The sequence below is a fragment of the Stegostoma tigrinum genome, chromosome 15 (genome assembly GCF_030684315.1).
Source record: "Stegostoma tigrinum isolate sSteTig4 chromosome 15, sSteTig4.hap1, whole genome shotgun sequence".
In the NCBI taxonomy this organism is placed as follows: Eukaryota; Metazoa; Chordata; class Chondrichthyes; order Orectolobiformes; family Stegostomatidae; genus Stegostoma; species Stegostoma tigrinum.
In genome coordinates, this window is record NC_081368.1 from 62,739,867 (window position 1) to 62,765,168 (window position 25,302).

The 25,302-nt window shown below is 41.2% G+C and overlaps 1 protein-coding gene and 1 long non-coding RNA gene across 4 annotated transcripts in view; one reads left to right on the forward strand and one right to left on the reverse strand.

The window, feature by feature from the left end:
- Positions 1-16,328, reverse strand: part of LOC125458800 (fibronectin type-III domain-containing protein 3A-like) — a 143,538-nt gene extending 127,210 nt beyond the window's left edge. For 2 of the 3 annotated variants that reach the window (XM_059651495.1, XM_048544482.2), the window contains exon 1: positions 16,145-16,328. The gene's annotated coding sequence lies outside the window, so the exon portion shown is untranslated. Of the gene's footprint in view, positions 1-15,415; positions 15,886-16,144 lie in introns of those variants that run through there. The other variant, XM_048544483.2, reaches the window with a different exon arrangement.
- A 73-nt stretch (positions 16,329-16,401) lies between these two features.
- The window catches only part of LOC125458855 (uncharacterized), a 95,078-nt gene continuing 86,177 nt past the window's right edge, over positions 16,402-25,302 (forward strand). The window contains exon 1 of the long non-coding RNA XR_007248913.2: positions 16,402-16,509. This is a non-coding gene — a long non-coding RNA (uncharacterized LOC125458855). The remainder of the gene's footprint in view (positions 16,510-25,302) is intronic.

Sequence of the window (25,302 nt, forward strand, 5' to 3'; positions counted from 1 at the left end):
TTAACTCAACACAAACCAAAAGGTTCTTCACCACTAAAGGTGATGTCTGGAGATGCAGATATTTACATGACATTAGTCACTCTAGAAATTAGTCCAGGCTTACAATGTAAGTGGCTTGATAGCTCACTCAAAAGGATTAAGATGAGCAGAATCTGTGCTAAAGGAACATTACTGGTCAAAAGAATTCAGACTTATTTATTCCACATTTTCTTATGCAATTAAATTGTAGAAAATTGGTTTGAGTTAGAATTAGAAATGTAAAACCACGAGGAAACCAGGAACACAATGCCTTGAAACAGCTAAGGAATTAGCACTTTCCATGAACTACTTGATCATTTCACTCACTTCCTGCCTTTTGGCTTTTTTACACCACTTTTTGTTTAGGCTGGATGACAGTGATGTGTTGCTCACCTATTTGCACACTTTTGCATTGCTAGAACTACAAAAAGATTGTAGAACTGCTATTTTTTGGACACACAGATCTGGCCCTAGAATAAAAGTAATATATTCAGCAGCGCCAACAGGACATACAAATCAGTCTCCAAAGTAGTAAATAAACACACATCACATAAATGCATCTTTTACGACTTCAATCCCACTCTAAACTATATATTTATCCAGACTCAATCCTGAAGGAACTAATGAATGCAGAATCAACAACTTTGCTTAATGTCTTGTACTGTAGATACTCATGCATTATGCAACAATCTCCAGTAATGCTCTAGACAAAAGAAAATCCAAAAGTGTGATCTATCATAACAAAGGGCAAAAACAGTTGCCAGAAAAGTTCCATTTGCGTCAGAATTTGGCTGCATTTTCCCAATAATGAGTCATACAACACAGTTAAACTAGAAAACTGATGTTCAGAGCAATATATTTGCATTAAGGAAACAATTGGAAGCCCAAAATTTACGTCATCTGGCAAAGTATCAGCTCAGTTTGCAGTTCAAATTCTTTCAGAGACAGCAATTCATCTTAATTTCAGTTCAAAACATGGCAGATACCTGCCTCTACTAATTTAAAAAAGTCAACAAACCATGAACAAATACTTTAGAAGCCAGTTTGTATTGCTTTGATCCAACAGGAAATTGCCGATAGCAAGGTTTTAAATGCCCCTACAGAAAAAGGCATCTTGGTATAGTTGTTTGCGAACAGACAAGGTCATTTGGTCCACTGAAATAGATATCAACTCTACATGCAGTAATCAAGGTAGGTCCATTCCCTCAAATAACTCACATAGCCCTGCAAATTTCTTTCCTTCAAGTGGACATCCAATTTATTTTTGAAATAACTGACTGCTTTCACTTGCACCATCCATGGAGGAATTGAATCCCAAGTCGTTAATATTCAGTACATAAAAAAGTTCTTCTTACATTTCCTGCTCAAAACTTTAAATCACTGTTCCCTAGTCAATCTATCAGCAGCTCATGGGAAAATGTTTTTTCTAATCCACCTTGTGCAACCTGTCATAGTTTTGTCAATCTGTGTCATATCTTTCCAAACTGGCTAGGTCGAGCGAGGGAACCGTGGTTTACTAAAGAAGTTGAAACTCTTGTCAAGAGGAAGTAGGCTTATGTAAAGATAAGGCATGAAGGCTCAGTTAGGGCACTTGAGAGTTACAAGTTAGCCAGGATGGATCTGAAGAGAGAGCCAGGAAGAGCCAGGAGGGGACATGAGAAGTCTTTGGCAGGTAGGATCAAGGAAAACCCAAAAGCTTTCTATAGGTATGTCAGGAATAAAAGAATGACTACAGTAAGATTAGGGCCAGTCAGGACAGTAGTGGGAAGTTGTGCATAGAGTCCAAAGAGATAGCAGAGACGCTAAATGAGTATTTTTTTATCAGTATTCACACAGGAAAAAGACAATGTTGTCGAAGGGAATACCGAGGTACGAACTATTAGACCAGATGGGATTGAGGTTCATAAGGAGGTGGTGTTAGCAATTCTGCATAGTGTGAAAACAGATAAGTCCTCTGGGCCGGATGGGATTTATCCCAGGATTCTCTGGGAAGCTAGGGAGGAGATTGCAGAGCCTTTGGCTTTAATCTTTACGTTGTCAGTGTCTACAGAAATAATGCCAGAAGACTGGAGGATAGCAAACGTTGTCCCCTTGTTCAAGAAGGGGAGTAGAGGCAATCCTGATAATTGTAGACCAGTGAGCCTTACTTCGGTTGTGGGTAAAGTGCTAGAGAGGATTATAAGAGATAGGATTTATAATCATCTAGAAAGGAATAACTGGATTAGGGATAGTCAACACCATTTTGTGAAGGGTAGGTCATGCCTCACAAACCTTATTGAGTTCTTTGAGAAGGTGACCAAACAGGTAGATGAAGGTGAAGTGGTTGATGTGGTGTATATGGATTTCAGTAAAGCGTTTGATAAGGTTCCCCACTGTAGTCTATTGCAGAAAATATGGAGGCATGGGATTGAGGATGGTTTAGTGGTTTGGATCAGAAATTGGCCAGCTGTAAGAAGACGGAGGGTGGTGGTTGATGGGAAATGTTCATCCTGGAGTTCAGTTACTAGTGGTGTACCACAAGGATCTGTTTTGGGGCCACTGCTGTTTGTCATTTTCATAAATGACCTGGATGAGGGCATAGAAGGGAGGGTTAGTAAATGTGCGGATGATACTGAAGTTGGTGGAGTTGTAGATAGTGCGGAAGGATGTTGCAGGTTACAGAGGGACATAGATAAGCTGCAGAGATGGGCTGAGAGGTGACAAATGGAGTTTAATGCGGAAAAATGTGAGGTAATTCACTTTGGAAGGGGTAATAGGAATACAGAGTACCGGGCTAATGGTAAGAGTCTTGGTGGTGTGGATGAGCAGAGAGATCTAGGTGTCCATGTGCATAGACCCCTGAAAGTTGCCAGCCAGGTTGATAGGGTTGTTAAGAAGGCATACAGTATGTTAGGTTTTATTGGTAGAGGGATTGAGTTTCGGAGCCATGAGGTCATGTTGCAGCTGTACAAAACTCTGGTGTGGCCACACTTGGAGTAATGCACACAGTTCTAGTTGATGCACTATAGGAAGGAGTGGAAGCATTGGAAATGGTGCAGAGGAGATTTACTAGGATGTTGCCTGGTATGGAGGAACGGTCTGATGAGGAAAGGCTGAGGGACTTGAAGCTGTTTTCGTTAGAGAGAAGGTTAAGAGGCGACTTAATAGAGCATACAAGTTGATCAGAGGATTAGACAGTGTGGACAGTGAGAGCCTTTTTCCTCGGATGGTGACAGCTAGCACGAGGAGGCATAGCTTTAAATTGAGGGGTGATAGATATAGGACAGATGTCAGAAGTAGGTTCTTTACTCAGAAAAGTAAGGGTGCGGAATGCCCTACTTGCAACAGTAGTCGAGTCGCCAACTTTAAGGGCATTTAAATGGCCATTGGATAAACATATGGACGATAATGGAATAGTGTAGGTTAGACGGGCTTCAGATTGGTTTCACAGGGCGGCACAACGTCAAGAGCCAAAGGGCCTGTACTGAGCTGTAATGTTCTATGTTCTAGAAACAGCAGCTCACCTTCATTATCAAATGTTTGCAGGGGTAAAAAAAAGAGACAGGAGAATGGAGTTGAGAAACTTATCAGCCATGACTAAATGAGGGTCCAGGATTGATGGGCTGAATGGTCTAATTTCTGTTATGGTCAAATCTCCTTTGCTTCAAAGAGAACAACCAAGTTTCTCAAACATTCTAGTTAAGTTTCCTGTCTCCACTCCTTGGCAAAACTCCTTTATGCCCTCCGCTTACATCCTAGTTAGAAGTATGACTAGAAACTGATGCAAAACTCTAGCTGTGGCTTAGCCATATCTCTATCAAGACGAAGCACAGCTTTCATACTCAACATCTCTATTTATGAAGACCAGGATCCACATCATTTGATAACCATACACTTGATACATCCCAGCTTCAAAGATTATGCACACATACTCTGAGGTCCTCTGGTACCTGCATACTCTTGAGAACCGCACCATTACTTTTGTATTGTCTATCTTTGTTCCTGCAGTCAAAACGCTCACATTTGCTTAGGTATATTAAAATTTCATCTATCACTTGTCTATGCATTCCCCTTGATGAGTACACTCTTCACTGTTTGTCACTTCACATTTTGAATCAACTGTAATTTTATAAACTTTGCTCTGCATTCCAATACAACCATAAGACTCAGAAACAGAAGCAGGTTATTCAATCCAACAAGTCTGCTCCACTATTCTGTAAGGTCATGGCTGATATCATAATTCCCAATTCTAATTTCCAGCTTTTTCCCTGTAACCCTCGATTCTCTTCCTAATTAAAAGTCTATCTCAGCAATGAATATTCTTAGGGACCCAGCCTCCACAGCCCTCTGCTGTACAGAGTTATTCCACTAGCCTGAGCGAAGACATTCCTCCTCATCTCTGTATTGTTCCTTACTCGGCAAGTTTGGACCTTGGTTCTTGACATTCCAACAAGTGGAAACAACCTTTCTGCAACTGAGATAGTAGGAAGTGCAGCTGCTGGAGAATCCGAGACAACAAGGTGTAGAGCTGGATGAACACAGCAGGCCAAGCAGCATCAGAGGAGCACGAAGGCTGACATTTTGGACCTAGACCCTTCTTCAGAAAAAAACATGTCTACGCCCAAAACATCAGCATTCCTGCTCCTCTGATGCTGCTTGGCCTGCTGTGTTCATCCAGCTCTACACCTTGTTATCTCAGATTCTCCAGCACCTGCAGTGCCTATCTACTCTCCCTGCAGCTACTTTGTTAAGCCCATTAAAAAACGCACAAGTTTTGATAATATCCACTCTCATTCTTCTGAACACCAAAGGGTGCAGGCCCAACCAACTCAACGTTGCTCCATAAGAAAATCCCTTCAAATTTATATCAGCAAATTTGTCCTTACATAAAGGGACCAAAATTCCAAGGGTGGTCTATGCAGCAGCTCATTGATTTAACAAGATTGCTTTTAAACATAAAACTCCATTCCCTTTGAAAAATGGCCAATAATCCGTTTAGTAAAGACAAGACATTGCAGATGATGGAAATCTGAAACAAAGCACAAAAGTCTGTAAACCCCTGTGGAGAGAAAGAGAGTTAATACTGAGTCAGCTATGACTTTCCTCAGAATTAGCAGCTCTGCAGAAGTCATACTAACTCAAAGTGTTAACTCAGTTTCTCTCTCCAGATGCTGCCAGACCTGAGTTTTTCCAACGTTCTGTTGGATCCAACATTCACATTGCCTCTCCTATTATCTGCTGAACTTGTATGCTAGATTTTTTTGTGATCCATGCATGACAGTTGTAAATCCATCTATGCTGCAGCTTACTGCAGTATTGCGTGAGTTAAATAATCATAATTTCTTCTTGCTAAGGTACATAATCTCACATTTTCTCACATTATAGTCAGTCAATCTGCCAAGTTTTTTTGCCCACTTGCTTAACCTGTCTCTATCCTTCTGCAGACTCATGCTCACTACTTGCCTTTCCACCAATTTTTGTAACATCTGCAAACTTGGTAATACTACATTCACTTCCTTCAAAGTCATTAATATATTTTTTAAATAACTGTAACCTCAGTACCGACCCATGTGGCAGTCTACATGTTACAGATTGCCATGCGGAAACGTCCCCTTAATCACAACTCTCGGTCTTCTAATAGTTAGCCAATCCTCTATACATGCTATTATTCTGCCCCCAACACCACGGATTCTTAAATTAAGAAGGAGCCTCACATGTGGTACATTATCAAAAGCTTTCTGGAAATTCAAAAATATTACATCTATTGGCTCCCCACTTGCCTGTTCTGCTTTTTATTTCCTCACAGAATCCAAATAAATTTGTCAGCATAATCTTCCTTCATGAATCCATGTTGACTCTGTTTGATAGTATGCATTTCTAAATGCTCTATTATGATATATTTTATGATTCAAACAGTTTCCCAATGATACATGCATTCTTCTTGGTTACACTGGCAATTTTTTAATCCTCCTGGACTTTTCTGGGATCTAAGAATTGTTGAAAGATGACTACCAGTGCATCCATTATCCCCACAGCTACTTCTTGAAGTATCCTAGGATAATACGCATAAGGCCCAAGAGACTTATCAGCCTTTATCTCATTAGTTTCCTTAGTTCTTTTCCTCTACAGGTAGTTATTTCTTTCCTACCTTTTGCCCCTTGATTTACTAATTTTGAAATACTATTAATACCCTCTACCGCGAAGACTGATGCAAATTATTTAATCAATCAATCAATCTCTCTGCTATTTCCCAGTTCCCCATTGTTATTTACCCAGCCTCATTGGCTAAAAGTTCAGTTTAGTCTTGCTCTGCCTTTTTATATATTTAAAAGGAATTCTTACAACCTGTTTTTATATTACTAAATGCTCAGTTTATTTTCTCATTATTTTTGGCCATCTTTTGTTTGCTTTGAGAACATTCCCAATTCTCCAGTTTACCTCTCATCTTTGCAAATGTGTTTTTTTCTGATGATTTTTTTAATTGTACAAGTAATTTATATATAGTATGAATAGTCTTAACGTATAGTCTTAATTCTAACACCTTGGTAACACCATTGTCTGCCATTCTCCAGACTTGGAAAAAAAATCACTCACCAAAAACTACATTTGTTCTAAAACCAATCATTGTTAATCTAACTTTTGAACCTCTTGAATAATAACCCAAAGTTCCAGACTATCCAGTGGAGATTTAGGTCCCCTAGATCTAGTAGAATTTGAATTCAATTAATAAAATTGGGAATTGAAGGCTAGTCTCAGTAACAGTGACCATGAAACTAGTAATTGTTCTTAAAACCCTGCTAGTTCCCAAACATTCTTTACCTAGTCTGGTCTACACATGATTGGCAGCAGCATGATTGACCTTTAACTACATTCTAAAACAACTGTTTGCAAGGCAGTTATGGCCAATTAAGTGTGAGCAACAACAAAGATTTTGCCACTGAGGCCCACAACCCATCGAAGAGTAATATTTGAAAGCTAATTCTCACACTCTATTAGCCACAATGTTGTTAGTCAGTCTTTCATTCTTTTATTTCAAACGTTTGCTTAAAATCCACTGACAATACCATTGTATTTTCTTCACACTCCTTCAAAAAACACTAGTAGGTAGTTAAGCATGATCTGCTTTTTACAAACTTGTGTCAGAGCTCTTTAACTCAAACTTCTTCAATTACCCACTGGTTCTTTTATGTTTGATGGTTTCTAAATCTTTAGATGTCATTGACAATAGAAGTTGGCCTGAAGTTGCCAGGACTGTAACTTACACCCTTATTGAACAAGAGTGCAGGGAAGTGGAGTTGAAATGCCCATCAGCCATGATTTAAATGGCGGAGTGGACTTGATGGGCCGAATGGCCTTACTTCCACTATGTCTTATGGTTTTATTTGCCATTTTCCAATGCTCAGACACTTATTCTATTTCCAGGAAGATGATGGTCTGTCCTTCTGCTATCCACTCACATTTACTTCAGCATTATGGAATGCAAGTCACTCGGACCAGGTGACTTATCTACCATAAAGTGCAGCAAGCCTTTCTAATATCTCCTCCTTCTCAACTTATAGCATCCATTATCTTGATTATGTTTCTACCAATATTTTACCAGATTCCGCTTCCTCAGTAAAAACTCTTATAAAGTGCTAATTTAAAAATGCTAGGCTCACCTGTGCCTCTGCGCACTCGTAACTCTTTGTCCCACACAGGTTTCACTCCAGCTTGTGCAGCTCACATGACAGTCGAAGATCTATGCTACCTTGACTACACGAGGCAAACTTAAAACGTATTAGTGTAACTGCAGCTTTTGTTTCTACAGTAGTTTGTGAAAACAAGTGCTTTGTTTGAAAAAAGTTCATAACTATCCACATCTGTCCAGTGTAGACAGCGAAGCAGTAGTAAAGTTATGGCAGCACAGGTGGCGTTGATAATGATGAGCTGGCTCAGAACTGATGGACTCCCTTCAAGCTATGTATATTTTTTTAATTCTCCATACTCCTAAATTATTCAAAATGGTGCCATTTTGTGGTGGCAAACTGAAGCTTTTCACTGTATTTTATTGTATTCTTATTGTAAAATACACATGAACAATAAAATCAAAATCACATCTGACCTGATTATTTCTAAGTGCTTGCCAAATAAAATCAATTTGTTTATAATGCCCTTAGGATACATTCTAGATTTTGACCACTTCTGCGTTTCAAGTCAATATACAACTACTGAGTAATCAATAGTCACATCGTTTTTGTTAATTGATATCCTTCATTTCTGTATCCAATTTATTTCCTGTAGACTATGGATCGCTTTACATTTACTCATATTAGAGTCCAACTTTCTATAACGCTTCTGATTAATTGATTTACCTCACTTTTATAGGCCTGTTCTTCATATTAAGTTGAGACTTGGCAACATCAGCAGCTTTAAAACGTTACTCAAGTACACTCATCCAAATAATGTAAAAGCATAAACTGTTTGCAAGAATCTTATCGATCCAGATAGCTAAATAATCTATTCCACTAGTCTTAATCTTCATTAGCTTCACAAGTGGAGCTATGGTAAAATAGCTAATGTGAGATACATCAAATCTGAAAAATTTAAACTTTATCCATTAGTTACCCTCACTTAACCACACAAACTCAATAATTAGGACCAAAGAATTTTCTGAAGTTAACAAATTTAGTGCCTACTAATAAATCTATGGAGATTTTGGCAGCACGGTGGCTCAGTGGTTAGTACTTCCACCTAATAGCGCCAGGGACCTGGGTTCGATTCCACCCTCGGGTGACCGTCTGCGTGGAGTCTGCACATTCTCCTCGTGTGTGTGGATTTCCTCCAGGTGCTCCAATTTACTCCCAGATGTCAAAGATGTGCAGGTTAGGTAGATTGTCCATGGTAAATTGCCCATAGTGTTCAGGATGTTTACAGTGGTGGGTTATAGGGATGGGTATGAGTGGCATGCTCTGAGGATCGGTGTGGACTTGTTGGGCTGAAGGACCTGTTTCCACATTGTTGTGCTGTGATTCTATTAACTATTTTTTAGTTTCCTAATTCCTTCAGTATCCAAACAATGCTTCCAAGCATTTCTCCATTTCAGCTGTGAGATGATCTGTTCAGGTACAAGTACCAACATAATACTAATTATTTGCCATTCCACAGGTACTACCTTTGTAGATTTTTTTCAAAACATCAAAGTCTTTCACAATTCTTTAGCTTTGTCAAGAAACCTGAATATACCTCATCTGATGAGTGTCACTTTGTATGCATTAGCTCTTTGATTTATGAATATTTCTTTAATCTTTCCTTTACACAATGAATGGATATTGAAAATGCCTAGAATTATCAGTTATGAATATCCTAACCAACATTTTCAGATCCACATTATTTCTAGCTAAAATTCTAAGATTGAAATGAGTTTCATGCCATGTCACTCCTAACTTTATCATTAATCTTTTAAAGATCTTAATCAAAATGTATTGTGTCTTCCTGTGTCATTTTCTGTATAGCCAATTAGAAAGGTGAACTCAGTGGTTCAGTAAATTAGTTGAGGGGCGTTTTGACCCAGAATTCAATGACAGTCCATGGAAAAGCTGCATTCTGCATGAGCAGGCGATGTTAGAATGGTGAGACCAATGCCATGTGGTGAGGATGAGATGAAAGGGCTGAATATATACTGAACCAGAGCCTGGTGTAGAATATCAAAGTAAATGTAGATCACAGATTGTAGAATACGCACTGATACAACAAAAACAACTATTTGCACAGCGTTAGTGTTTTGCAGATACTCAAGGTATCCAAGAGGCCTCTTCATAAGGAAATAATTATCTTTTAAGAGTGTAGTCACTAATTTGTAAGCAAAAAAACTCAGTTTATGAACAATGAAGGTCTTCTAAACATCAAAATAACAATTATTTTAGCAGTTTTGGTTGAATAATAAATGCTAGTTGAGTAATTTCCTGGTTAAAAATCTGTCTGAAGACTTAGGCAAGTTTCACGTCAAAGTGGTGACAAGTCCTTTGAAATTGGAGCGCTGCATTTGTGCTGTACTGAAAGCGAGTTCAGTTATTCACCTATATTGTATGTACAAGGTTTGAACCATCAATCTTCTCACTCAATCAATTAGGCTCAAATGAAATAAGAGATAATGGGAACTGCAAATGCTGGAGAATCCGAGATAACAAAGTGTGGAGCTGGATGAACACAGCAGACCAAGCAGAATCTCAGGAGCGCAAAAACTGACGTTTCGGGCCTAGACCCTTCATCAGAAGAGCTTTTCTGATGAACGGTCTCAACCCGAAACATCAGCTTTTGCGCTCCTAAGATGCTGCTTGGCTTGCTGTGTTCATCCAGCTCCACACTTTGTTAAAATGAAATAAGTTGGGTTATCCTAGCACCAGTTTGCAATTTCAGACCTTCGCAGTCAGTGTAACAGCGGAAAGGTGATGAAAACATCAAATCAGGAAAAATATTGCAAAGGGGCATTTGTCCTGTACAAGCTTGTGCTGCTAGGTCTTTAAAAAATGGATCCATAGATCTCCTCCACCTGTAACTGCACTGTTTCAAATGCGTAAACAGTAAAAATAGCCGTACTCACCCTGCCTAACCATTCAAATTAATTGCAGTTAGGTGGTGTAAAAAGTATCCAAAACAACAAATCAGGACATTCCTCGGCACTATTTGTACTTAACTCATTAATACACTGGATTTATTATAAGATGTCAAAAGAAAGTAACTACAGAATGTCAGACAACAAAATGTGAGGCTGGATGAACACAGCAGGCCAAGCAGCATCCCAGGAGCACAAAAGCCTACGTTTCGGGCCTAGACCCAGCATCTGCAGTTCCCATTATCTCTTAAACTACAGAATGTCTTCTATAAGGAGTTTTGCATTGGTTTTGTGCAAGAATCAAGTCGGGCTTCTGATTTGCACGACAATTGTACATTTAGTTCAAAGTGGAAAGCATCTGTGACAGAAGTTACTGCTTAACTCACAACCTCTGTAGAGACCAGACTTGGATCCATCAAAAAGTCCCCAAGAGGAAATCAATGTTGTTATGGACAGCTGAGTCACAAAGCGGATATCAGGGTATCAGCACAAGCAATAATCAATTGCTGAAAGGCATGCAACAAATGAAAAGGTGTCTAAGTCAGCACAAAACAAGAACAGAATCTCAAAGATCGTGCTATAGTGAGCTTTTAGTGTGACAAAGTTCGTACCAACAGCCAAAAGGAATACTGATAAGATATCAAAAGCAATCAGCTGCACTGATTAATATTGAATTTGCATTCAAAAATCTACAACACCAAGCCGATGGAGGGCACAAGATTTCAAGACTAGACCCAACAATAAATAAAATAGTCTGAAATGCTCTGTATGTCGTCAGTCACATTGTTTATGGTACAAGTTCAGCAAAATAAGCTCTATAAGCATACATATGAGTAAAAAAGCAGTGGCTACATACATTGAACAAATGTCAAAACTGAGTTCCTTCTTCCAAACAACGACAGTCGTTAAGGTGTACCTAGCATGTGCATAAGGTCATCATGATTTGCCTAAACACCAAGCTACTTACTCAAAACTGATCATTCATAGGCGTACAGGCTTGTATTTTCGACATATATGGTCAGGTCACATTTGTTAACTACAAAAATGCTAAAGTTACCAAGATGATAGATGAAGGCAGAGCAGTAGACACTGCCTACTTGGGCTTTAGCCAGGTTTTCGACAAGATCCCGCATGGTAGACTGGTTAATAAGGTTAGATCACATGGAATCCAGGAAGAAATAGCCAATTGGATACAAAATTGGCTTCACGGTAGAAGACAGGGATTGTGGTTCAGAGTTGTTGATCAGACTAGCTGTATGTGATTAGTGCTGTGCCGCAAGGATCGGTTTTGTGTCCATTGTGGTTCGTCCTTTATATCAATAATTGGGTGAGAATATAGAAGGTAGGGGTAGTAAGTTTGAAGTTGACACCAAAACTGGTGGTATAGTGAATTGTGAAGATGGTCACCTAAGAGTACAGTGAGATCTTATCAGATGGGCCAATGGGCTGAGGTGCAGCAGATAAAGTTTAAACTTAGAAAACTGCAAGGTGTTACAGTTTGGTAAGGGAAACCAAGACAGGAATCACATGGTTAATGGTACGGGCTTGGGGAGTGCTGTTGAACAGAACGACAATTAGGTGCAAGTTCTTAGTTCCTTGAAAGTGGCGTTGCAATTAGACGGAGTGGTGCCTTTACTGGTCATAGCATCGAGTATTGCAATTGGGAAATCATGTTGCTGAGACAGTGGTGAGGCAAATTTAGAATACTGCGTACAATTCTGGTCACTCTGCTATAGTAAGGTTGTAATCAGAGGTAATGGGAACTGCAGATGCTGGAGAATCCAAGATAACAAAATGTGGAGCTGGATGAACAGAGCTTTTGTGCTCCTAAGATGCTGCTTGGCCTGCTGTGTTCATCCAGCTCCACACTTCGTTATCTGCTATAGTAAGGACGTTGTTAATCGAGAAAGAGTACAGAAGGGAAGGACTGAATTATAGGGAGAGGATGGACAGGTTGAGATTTCTTTCTCTGGATGTCGGAGGCTAAGGGTGATCTTATAAAGGATCATAAAATCATGAAGGGCGTAGAAAAGGTGAATAACCAAGGTCTTTTTCCATGGGTAGCGAAGTCCAAAAATAGACAACACAGGTTTAAGGCGAGAGGGGAAATGTTTAAAAGGGACCTGAGGGGCAGTTTTTTCACAGAGGGTGATGAGTGTATGGAATGGGCTGCCATGGGAAGCTGTGGAGGCTGGTACAATTTCAAGGACATTTGCACAAGTACATTAGTAAGAAAGGTTTAGAGGGAGATGTGTCAAATGTAGACAAATGAGGCTAGTTCACTATAGAATACCTGGTCGGCATGGACAAATTGGACCAAAGAGTCTGTTCCTACGCTGTATGATTCGATGATTCTATGCAGGCATCCTACATTCTTGTGCAGTAGCACACCAATGTTTGGAAAAATCTGCTGGTAGAGCTGATCACAGAATCATTAATGTGCAGTAGGCCATTGACTCCATATAGCCTCTACTAGTTATATTGCCTAGTGTCGATCTCCTGTCTTTTCCCCATATCCCTGCATACAATTCCTAGCCAACTACTCATTCAATGCTCTCTTGAATTTTCAATTAAACCTGCCTCCACCACATTTCCACTGATGCAGCAGTGTTTAACAAATCTCACTCATACTATGTACATCTTCATTTATTTGTGTTATTGCGCGTTACTGTGGTGAGATCAAACAAAAATTAACATTAGATACATTTGTTAGGCCACGTTTGGAATGCTGAGTGCAATTCTGGTCTCCCTGCTTAGGCAAGGATGTTATGAAACTTGAAAGGGTTCAGAAAAGATTTACGAGGATGTTGCTAGGTTTGGAGGGTTTGAACTGGCAGGAGAGGCTGAATAGGCTGGGGCTATTTGCCCTGTAGCATTGCAGACTGAGGGCTGACCTTGTAGAAGCTTATAAAATCATGAGGTGCATGGATAGATGAACAGCCAAGGTCTTTTCCACCAATGTAGAGGAGTCCAAAACTAGAGGGCATAGGTTTAAGGTGAGAGCAGAATGATCTACAAGGAACCTAAGGGGCAGCTTTTTCACGCAAAGCATGGTGCATGTATGGTATGAGATGTCAGAGGAAGGTGTAGAGGCTGGTACAATTACAACATTTGAAATACGTCTGGATGGGTATATGAATACAAACGGTTTAGAGGGATATGGATCAAATGTTGACAAATGAAACTAGATTAATTTAGGATATCTGGCCGTTATGGATGAGTTGGACCAAAGGGTCTGTTTCCGTGTTGTACAGCTCTATAACCCTGTAATGCCCAGTTGAGGGGAGAGCAGTAAATTTTTTAGTCAAACCCGTGATAGCTGAATCAAACAGCTCAGAAGGCTCCCAGATACCTTTTCCAAAAAGCGCTGAGCTCCTACTAAGCCAGCTGAGTGGTTCCGTTGCAATTATTTTGGAAAAAGGGGGAAATCAAAACCAGCCAGGATTTCAAGCTCACAGTACTAGAACTCACTACTGAGGGTGCATTAGACACAGATGCCAGGAAAAGAAGGATTAAGCTTGGCAGGAAAGCTCCTTCCAATTAATAGCTTAACAAGTAGTGTCTGGGCATGCACCTGGAGAATGGCCACACAGAGTAAATGCTGACAGCCATGCAAAGCATCAAATCAAGAAGTCAATACCATTTAATGAAGTTCTCTAACACTCCGCCTCTGCTCGTTCAAAAATACTTCAAACTCATTACTTTGAGCAAGTTTTCAGTCACCTTCAGAATCTCTCCTTTCCCAGCATAAGGTTTGCCTGCCTTGCATACCTGTGTGGGGCCTCAAGATGGTTTAAGCTGATGTTATATCATTATTATTTAGCATGGAGATTTATACTTTTAACACAATCCACAGTTGAAATCTTAAAACAGCTGCTTGAAATATAAAATTGAATTGATAGATAAAGACAGCAAATGCCTGAAACAACCAGGCCTGGGATTTAATTACAGGGTATTGCCTGAAGGAAAATAAATAACTAATTAGAAAGAACTAGAAAATTTGTTTTGCATTGCCAATTTCAAAATATTTTTGTTTAAATGAATTCTGACAGTATTGCCAAATACATTGACTTGGAACAGTTTCTAACACCACTATACAATTAACATTAGTTTGTGCCTGGATTTACACCTAAATTTCTAGAAGTACAGAATTAGCTTGCAGGCAGCCTGCATGCCAGAAAGATACAGCACAGAACTCCACTTAAACCACTGTACTATCTCAACAAAATCTGATTAAACCATTAGAAAGAATGATAAGCCGAATTAAAGATATCACTGCTTTTAAATATGTTTGGCTCAAATAACAGGAGCTAAGCACTGCTGTCTTCCCTGAATCTGATAGGCAACGCTGAAGTACAAAGAACGGTATTTGGCATCAATACTGATATGATTTTTGGCAACCCAGAGGGAAGACAAAACAGATCACTCATAGAACATACAACTTTAAGTGTGCATACAAAACTGCGAAAAATTAAAATAGCCTTTCACTAATGAAGAATCAAAATACAAAACAGGTCTTCTCAATTGGCAACATGCTTTACAAAAGTTGTTTCGGACTTCAGCGATTGAAAATATTTTTCGTCTAAAGACAGCTCTAGAACCCATAATTGCCATACTTATTTCAGACCTTTCAAAACAGTTTAAAACTTCCCTTTAGACTGCCAGAACATTTTTTTTCATGACGCATACACCAAACAACATAAGACATAAGCGAGCCGCTTTTGAGTACATTCAAATCAATTTTCTATACCTAAGATTTTTACATGATCTCAACTCTTAAAAACACATTTAAAAGCCTTTCTTTGCTCAAGGAAAAGAAACACTTACTGTATTAACGGCCACATAAGGAACGAAAAGTACAATAAACACGGCCTGTTTACAGAGCGGGAGAGGAGGAACACACATTCAACGAGGAAGGCAGGCTAAAAATTACAATTGAAAATAATAGCCAGAATGTCGAAAGCGAGTTTTCAAAAAGCAAATTGTTGGGCACAAGTTGCCCAGACGTTGGGTTAGCACGGGCTGCAACTACAGCCTCAATAAATCGTGGAGGTGGTGGTCGGCGGTGAGGGGATTGTTGAGGATAACGTCAATAAGTAAAAGTCAGCAACAGTTCTGCGAGGAGCGAGTTGGCTGCCAGTCTGCTGCTGCAGGTAAACTGGATCTATGCATTGGGAGGGGGAAGGTGGAGCTGGGAGTGAGAAGGGGAGGGAGGTGAGGGCGATTCACCCACTCCCCACCCCCTGAATGGCACCGGGACAGTTTAAGCCAGTTTAAGTATACGTGGCATTTGTAGCCCGACGTTGTGGAAAGTAATGCAGCTGAATGGGAGGGAGTAGATGAGGGGGATGGAGGGAAGGGGGTGGGGGGTGGAGGGAAGGGGGTGGGGGGTGGGGGATGGAGGGAAGGGGGTGGGGGGTGGGGGATGGAGGGAAGGGGGTGGGGGGTGGGGGATGGAGGGAAGGGGGTGGGGGGTGGGGAATAGAGGCCACCAGCTCCACACAAACTTCTAGCGGTCTGGCAATGCACAGCAGCCGGCTTTCTCAGCAAACTTACCTTATCGAAGTTACTAAAGCGAGTCCTGCAGGGACTCCGCAGCTTCATCCGCTGTCCTTTTCTTTCTCTTTTTTCGCTCTTGTCTCTCTCCCCGTGTCTCTCCTTTCCCTCCTCCCACCCCCAACAAGCAACCCTTCACTCACTGCCCAGGACGTCAGCACTCAACAATCCCGTACACGCCAGCGCCATCTTGGAATGAAGGGGCGCATGTGCGCCGCCGCGGCCGCGCGTGGGCCACGCCCCCTCCACTTGCCGGCCCGGGACACCGCAACAGGGAATTATTGCTGCTGGAGAGAGTCAGTATGTGCATGGTGCACTGCTCCTGGAGAGGGTCAGTGTGAAATTGTATACTGCTGCTGGGTACGGTGAGTTGCATACTACTGCTGGAGAAGGTCAGTGTGCTGTTATTGATGCTGCTGCTGCAAAGGACCGTTGTGCATACGGCTGCTGGACAGTGTCAGTGTGCTGATACTGTGAGTGCATGTTGCATACTGCTGCTGGAGAAGGTCACTGCTGTTACTGCGGCTGCAGAGGGTCATTGTGCATACAGCTGTTAAAGAGGGTTAGTGTGCTGATACTGCTGTTGTTGAATACGTGAGTGCTCATATTTGCATACTACTGCAGGAGCGCGTCAGTGTGTCGTTACTGGTGTTGCTGGATACAGCCAGTGTGAAGATTGCATACTGCCGGAAACGGTTAGTGTGCATATAGAAAACTGCTGCAGAGGGGGTCAATGTGCTGTTACTGCTGGAGAGAGCCAGTGTGCGTACCGCAGCTAATGCTGGAGAGGGTCAGTGGGCGTATTGCACGCTGCTGCTGGCGAGGGTCAGCGTGCGTATTGCACGCTGCAGCAGCTGCTACTGGTGTGGGTCAGCGTGCACCCTGCTGCTGGTCTGGGGCAGTGTGCGTGCTTCTGGAGAGGGTCAGTTTGTACATTGCTGCTAGTGGTGTGGGCCAGTGTACATATAGCTGCTGGAGGAGGTCACTGAGCTAAAATTGCTTGTTGCAGCTTCTGTTTCAGTATATCACCGTAGCAACCATCTAGCCCCAAATCAGCTGGTTTAATTTGTGACCTCCAGCAACATACCTCTTATTGAAAATATAAGTAAAAACCATAATGGATCAGAAAATCAGCTAACCAGTTTTCAAAAGCAAGTAACTGACTGTCACCATTCAGCACTATTCACAACTTCTTGGATACTGAAACCCAGAAATGAATTAAAAAACCTTTTGCTCCATGTATGATCTTGTATATTGTAATCACCTTGTCCTGGAATTTTATCTTGTTTTGTCTTGTCTTAAAATCTGATTCATCATTAACATCAAGACCGTTAAGCAACACAATACCACCTTTTGCAATTATATGGCTGACAATCTTCATCATACTACCTTTGACAGCAAACTCAAAAGTGTCCACAACACTTCTCACTGAATATATCATTGGTGTCTCTGGAATTCTTGTGATCAGTGAAGTCATTATATATTAATGCAAGCTCTTGCATCTTTCTGTCTGTGCCTGATTTTAAAAAAATTGTTCTGAACTACAATTAATTAATTTGGATGAAATAATGCTTCTTGCAGGCCTACTTTGCCCTGTTTTGGTCACAATTTATATACAATTATTTGTATTTCTATTTGAAGCACACAGTATCACAAGCTGAAACAAACGTAGAACAACAGTAGCCTGTATATTTCAATGATGGTACCATTACTGCCCAGTGGTTTCATTGCTGAAAAACATAATGTTATGAACAATTAATGAAATGTACCTTCCTCACTTTCACCCATTGAATCCAGGACCAAAGGCTGGCATTCCTTCTGTCCTAAAAAAAACACTTAACTATCTTATGTATTTAATTGACAGCTTCAGTGTGTCAATTTACAATCAGCAATTCTTTATCCTATTGCTAACCTTGCTTGAAATTCCAGCTTTTTTTTCTACATTTGGTGTTAAATTCTGGAAACAAGGGAAGCAGGTGAACTTGTTTCAGTAATAACTAACAAGAAACAGATACTTCTACTTTCTTCCTCTTTGGGTGAACTAAACTAAAGAAACCACAAACAGTGATAGCCAATTTTGAGCATGTATTTGGAAAATTGAAATATCCCAGAATATTTTATGAAAGAAGATAAGTTGGAATTGGGAAAAAGTAATAAAAGAAGAGACGCCAACAATATATTCAGTGAGAAGTTTTGTGGACGCTTTTGACTTTGCTATCAAAGGTAGTATGATGAAGATTTTCAGCCATATAATTACAAAAGGTGAGATTGTGTTGGTTAATGGTCTTGATGTTAATGATGAATCAGAATTTAAGACAAGTCAAAACAAGACAAACATTCAGGACCAGGTGATTGCAATACACAAGATCATACACAGAGCAAAATATTTTTCAATTCATTTTTGGGTTACAGTATCTGAGGAGTTGCGAATAGTGCTGAATGGTGTGTGCAGTTACTGAACAACCACTTCTGACCTTATGATGGAGGGAAGATCATTGAAGTGGCTGAAGATGGTGGGCCTAGGACTCTACCCTGAGGAATGACTGCAGAGATATCCTTGAGATGACTGACCTCCAACAACTGCAAGTATCTTTCTTTGTACCAGGTATGACTCTAACCCTCAAAGAGGTTTCCTCCTACTTCACTTTGACTCCAGTTTTGCTCGGGCTCCTTGATGCCACACTCTGTCAAAAGCAGCCTTGATGTCAAGAACAGTCACCCACACCTCACCTTTGGAGTTCATCTGTTTTGTCCATGTTTAACGTAAGGTTGTGATGAGGTGAGGAGCTGAGTGGCCCTGGCAGAATCCCAACTAAGGGTCACTGAGCTGGTACTGATTGATACCACTGATGACACCTTCCATCACTTTACTGATGAGTAGATGATGAAGTGGTAATTGGTCGGGTTGGATTTTTCCTGCTTTTATGTGTATACCCAGGGGAAATTTTCCATTTTGTAAAGATGCCAGTGAGGTAACTACTGGAACAACTTGGCTCGGGGTGTTGTATGTTCTGGAGCACAAGTCTTCAGTATTATTGCAGGAATATTGTCAGTGTTTCTAACAGTTGTCACGAAGAGTGAATGGAATTGACTAAAGACTGATGTCTGTAATGCTGACGACTTCTGGAGGAGGTGAAGATGAATCATCCACTTGGCACTTTTGGCTGAAGCATGCACAGCAATCCTATCTTTTGCACTGATGTGTTGGGCTCTTCCATCGTTGAGGATGGGGGATATTTGTGAGGCCGCCTACTTCACAGAGTTGTTTAATTGTCAGCCACCATTCAAGACTAGATGTGGCAGTACTGCCCAGCTTTAATCTGATCCATTGGTTATGGAAATGCTTAGCTCTGTCTATCACTTGCTGTTTGGTATGCAAATAGTCCTGTTTGGTATCTTCACCAAGTTGACACCTTATTTTTAGGTATGCTTGGTACTGCACCTGGCATGCCCTCCTGCACCCTCCATTGAACCAGGGTTGATCCCCTGGCTTGATGGTAATGGTTGAGTGGGAGATATGCCAAGCCATGAGGTTGCAGATTGCATAGGAGCATGAGTTTGCTGCTGCTGGTAGTCCAATGTGCCTTATGGATGCCTAGGTTGGAGTTGCTAGATCACCTAAAAGTCTTCCCCATTTAGCACGGTGATAGTGCTGTACAACATGATGTGAGGCACTCTCAGGTATGAAGGTGGAACTTCGCCTCCACGACGGCTATGCTGTGGCCACACTTTCCAACATTGTGATGGACAAGTGCATCTGCAACCGGAAGATTTACGAGGGCGAGGTCAAATATATTGTTCCCTCTCGTTGGTTCCCTTGCTACCTACCACATACCGAGTCTCGCAGCTAAGTCCTTTAGAACCCAACCAACTCAATCAGTAGTACTGCTGCAGAGCCACTCTCAGTGGTGGACATTGCAGTATCATTCTGCACCCTTCAGTGCTTCCACCGAGTGTTGAACTTGGAGGAGTGCCGATTCGTCAGCTGAGGGAGGCTGGTACATGGCAATCAGCAGGAGGTTTCCTTGACCATGTTTTACTTCAAGCCTTGAGATTTCATAAAGTCTGGAGATCATAACGTACACCAAGAAGTGCTTGCGAATCACAAAATCTTTAACTTGTTGGGCTACATAATAACAGGAGCTGGTACTCTTGGCAAGACCATTGTCATGTGATCTATGGTGTTTTATCTTTTGAACTTGGCAGCTCTGTGACTGAAAAGTCTGCTTGTGTGGCAGGCCTGGCTTCCAGTCAGATGGGGAGAAATTAGTAGCAGCCTACAGGAACAAAAAAAACATTGCACAAGTACAACGTCAGAAAAGTATTTTTGATGCAAGACAGACAGGATGTGAATCAAAGTGGAAGGATGTGGGTATGCCGTTACCATTCACATTATTCTGAGCTTTATTGTGCGTGGTAAGAGGATAAGGAAAGGGAAGGAGGGGTTTAAGGAAAAGTACTGATCAGGCTGATTCATCACCTCTGGCTCCAGTTCCAATAAATGTCTCATCCCTTGCTGTTGGAGAGATCCTCGCAAAGATCAATCCCTGAACCCAGGAGTAGGGTTTCAATCCTAGGGACTGGATTCCTAATCCCAGGCTCCTTTGTTGAGTGTGATGGATGAGATTGGGAAACTGAAGCAGTGGGAAGCTCCACCTGGTCCACAATCAGTGCTGTAAGAGTACTCCCGCTTCTCCCCAAAGTTGACCTCTCCTCCCTCTAGCAAGTAAAATGAGGACTGCAGCTTCTTGGAAATATTTAACTTTGCAGCCCACCCATCTGTTGAGAAGTTGGGTGCGTATCCCATATCCAGACCTCCCCACGATTATAGACATGGACCACTTGGTGGTGGAAGGTTAGGGTCAGAGAGTTGTAGAGATATACGCTCAGAAACAGACCCTTTGGTGCTATATAAATCTAGTCCCATTTGCCAGCTTTTGGCCCATACCTTTCTCACCTGTTCCTATACATATAACCATCCGGTTGGCTTCTCTGCTTCCTTTGGCAGCTTATTCCATGTAAACATCACTGTCTGCGTGAAAAATGTTGCCTCTTAGATCCCTTTTACATCTTTCCCCTCTCACCTTAAATCTGTGCCCTCTAGTTTTGGACCCCCCCCCCCCCACCCCACCCTGGGGAAAAGACCTTGTCTGTTTACCCTATCCATGTCCCTCATGATTTTATAACACCCTTTAAAGTCACTCCTCAGCCTTGGATGCTCCAGAGAAAGTCCTCCAGCCTACTGAGCCTTTCCCAATATATCAAACCTCCGACCCTGGCAATATCCTCATAAATCTTTTCTGAACCCTTTCTAGTTTCACAAAACCCTTCCTGTCGCAGGGAGACCAGAATTGCATGCGGTATTCCAAAAGTGGCCAAACCAATGTCCTGTACAACCGCAATATGACCTCCCAATTTCTATTCTCAACGCAGTAACCAATAAAGGCAAGCATACCAAAGCTCATCTTCACTGTGCTATCTATGTGTGAGTCCACTTAGAAGAAACTATGAATCTGTACTCCAAGGTCTGTTTTTTCAGCAGTACTTCCCCATTAAGTGTATAAGCCCTACCCTGACTTGCCTTTCCAAAATGCAGTACTTCATATTTATCCAAAATAAACTCCATCTGCCTCCCCTCTGCCCATTGGTACACCTAATCAACATCCTGTTGTACTCTGAGGTAACCTTTTTTGCTGTCCACTACACCTCCAATTTTACTGATATATGCAAACTTACTAACCGTACCTCCTATATTCATATCTAAATCATTTATGTAAGTGACAAAAAGCAGTGAACCCAGCACCAATCCTTGTGGCACTCCATTGGTCACAGGCTTCCAGTCTGAAAAGGAACCCGCAAACACCACCCTTTGTCTTTTATCTTTTAGCCAGTTCTGTATACAGATAGCTAGTTCTTCCTGCGTTCCATGTGATCTAACCATGCTAACCAGTCTACCATGAGGAACCTTTTCAAACACCTTACTGAAATCCATATCGATCACTTCCACTGCTTTCTCCTCACCAATCCTCTTTGTAACCTCTTTAAAAATCTCAATCAAGTTTGTGAGACACAATTTCCCATGCACAAAGTCATGTTGACTATCCCTAATCAGTCCCTGCCTTTCCAAATGTATGTAAATCCCATCCCTGAAGATTCCCTCCACCAACAATGCCAGGCTCAATAGTTCACTGGTTTTCCTAACCACCTTTCCTAAATCGTGGCACAATGTCAGCCAACCTCCAGTTTTCTGGCACCTCACTTGTGGCTATCGGTAATACAGATATTTCAGCAAGAGGCCCAGCAATCTCTTTCCTCGCTTCCAACAGAATTCCAAGGTACACCTTATCAGGTACTGGGGATGTGTTTGCCTTTATGCATTTTAAGATGTTCAGCACCTCCCTCTGTGATATGGACATTTTTCAAGATGTTTCTATTTATTTCTCCACATTCTCTAACTTCCATATCCTTCTCCATAGTAAACAGTGATGCAAAATACTCGTTTAGCATCTCCCCTCATTTCCTGCGGTTCCGCACATCGGTGGCCTTGCTGATCTTTAAGGGGCGCTATTCTTTCCTCAATGTATTTGTAAGAATCCCTTTGGATTAGCCTAGTAAAGGGAGGTGGGGGTGCGCGTGGTTTGGACCCATAGAGATAGTGAGGAAAGAGAGCAGTCTGAAACAGATATAGTTGGGAAGAGGAATAAGTCAAACAGCCAGGAACAAAGCAGAGAACGAGGTAGAGCTGATAAATTGCATTTATTTTAATACAAGTGGCCTAACAGATAAGACAGATGAACTCGGAGCATGGTTGGGAACAGGGGTCTGAGATATCATGGCAATTACAGAGTCATGGCTCGGTATGAACAGGACTGGCAGCTTAAAGTTCCAGGGTATAGATGCTATAGGAAGGATAGAAAAGGGAGCAAGAGAGGAAGGGGAGTGGAATTTTTGATTAAGGATAACATTACTGCTGTACTCAGGATATTCTAGGGAATATATCCAGGGAAGTTAATTGGGTGAACCTGAGAAATAAGAAAGGGATGATCACCTTATTGGGATTGTACTATTGATCCCCACCCTCAATAGTCAGCAAGAAATTGAGAAACAAATTTGTAAGGTGGTCTCAGGTATCTGTGAGAATAATAAGGTGATTATGTTAGGGAATTTTAGTTTTCCAAACATAGACTGGGACTGCCATTGTGTTAAAGGCTTGGATGGAGAGGAATTTGATAAGTGTATAGTAAGAAAATTTTCTGATTCAGTATGTGGATATACCTACTACAGAAGATGCAACACTTGACCTACTCTTGTCAAATAAGGCAGGGCAGGTGACTAAGGTGTCAGTGAGGGAGGACCTAGCGGCCAGTGATCATAATTCTATTAATTTTAAAAAAGTGATGGAAAAGGATCCAAAAGTCAAAGTTCTAAATTGGAGGAAGGCTATTTTTGAAGGTGTCAGGCAAGACCTTTCAAAAGTTGATTGGGGGCAGATGTTCATTGGTAAAAGGGCTGCTGGAAAATGAGAAGCCTTCAAAAATAGGATAACAAGAATCCAGAGACCGTGTGAGATTGGGTGAAGGGCAATGCTGGTACATATAGGGAATGCTGAATAACTAGAGAAAGTGAGGTTTTGATCAAGAAAAGCAAAGAAGCATCCATCAGGTATAGACAACAGGGATCAAGTGAATCCCTAGGAGAGTATAAAGGCAGTAGGCATATACTTGAGAGAAATCAGGAGGGCAAAAAGGAGACATGAGAGCTTCTGCAAATAGGGGTAAGGAGAATCCAAAGAGATTCTACAAATACGTTAAAGACAAAAGGGTAACTAGGGAGAGAATAGGGTCCCTTAAAGTTCAGCAAGGCTGCCTACATGTGGAACTGCAGGAGATGGGGTAAGGTACTAAACAAGTATTTTGCATCAATGTTTACTGTGGAGAAGGATATGGAAAATAGAGAAGGTGGGGAAATAAATAGCAACATCCTGAAAAATGTCCATATACAGAGGAGGAGGTGCTGAACATCTTAAAATGCATAAAGGTGGATAAATCGCTAGGACTTGATAAGGTGTACGCTGGAACTCTGTGGGAAGCAAGGAAAGAGATTGCTGGGCCCCGAGCTGAGATATTTGCATCATTAACAGCCACAGGTGAGGTGCTGGAAGACGAGAGTTTGGTTAACATTTTGCCATTATTTAAGAAAAGTGATAAAGAAAAACCAGGGGACTATAGGCTGGTGAGTCTGTCGTTGGTGTTGGGCAAGTCATTGCAGGGAATCTTGACGGGCAATATTTACGTGTAATTGGAAAGGCAAGGACTGATTGTGGAGTGGGGTTGGTTAGAATTTTGACTTCCGTCTCAATTTCTGCATGTTAAATCCAACCCATTATGTTGGAGCAGGGAACAGGTGAGAGAACTGAGTTATGAATAAGGTGTAGCAAAGATTTTGGACAACAGACAGAATATTGATTGAAGAGGAGAAGCCTGCATCTGGATAACCATGGGAGGTCACTTTGGAAAGCTGCAAAACAGTCCATAAAGTTGAAAAGGATGTGGATAAGAGTTGATGATTTAATGTTGGGTGTGAGAAGCCAATGCAAATAATGTGCTGGTTATGAAAACCGAAAGAACTGCAGATGCTGTAAATCAGGAACAAAAACAGGAAGTTGCTGGAAAAGCTCAGCAGGTTTGGCAGCATCTGTGAAGAAAAACAATCAGTCAACATTTTGGTTCAGACTTGAAATGCTAATTTTTTTTCTACAGATGCTGCCAGACATGCTGAGCTGTTCCAGCAACTTCTGTTTTTGTTGTTGAATGTGCTGGTTATGTTGCATTAGGTAGAGATGGAACAATTTATAAGGCCAGCAGCACACAGCTATCATAAGGAGTCAAGGGCAAAGAGAAATAATGTCCTTCAGTTGTGGTTGAAACTAAAATGACACAATAAAACACCAAGATATCAAATTTGAGGGGCGCGTTATTATTTAAAAGTAGCTTCATTTGTTAAGCTCAAAAACAAAATAAAGTGACATTCTGGAAGTACTTCGGTGTGAAACATAGTAAATAGGAGCTGGAGTGGGCCTTTCAGCTCTTCTAGCCTGTATTTCCATTTAGTCTGATCATTGTTGATCATCCAATTCACGACTGAGTTCTTGCTTTCTC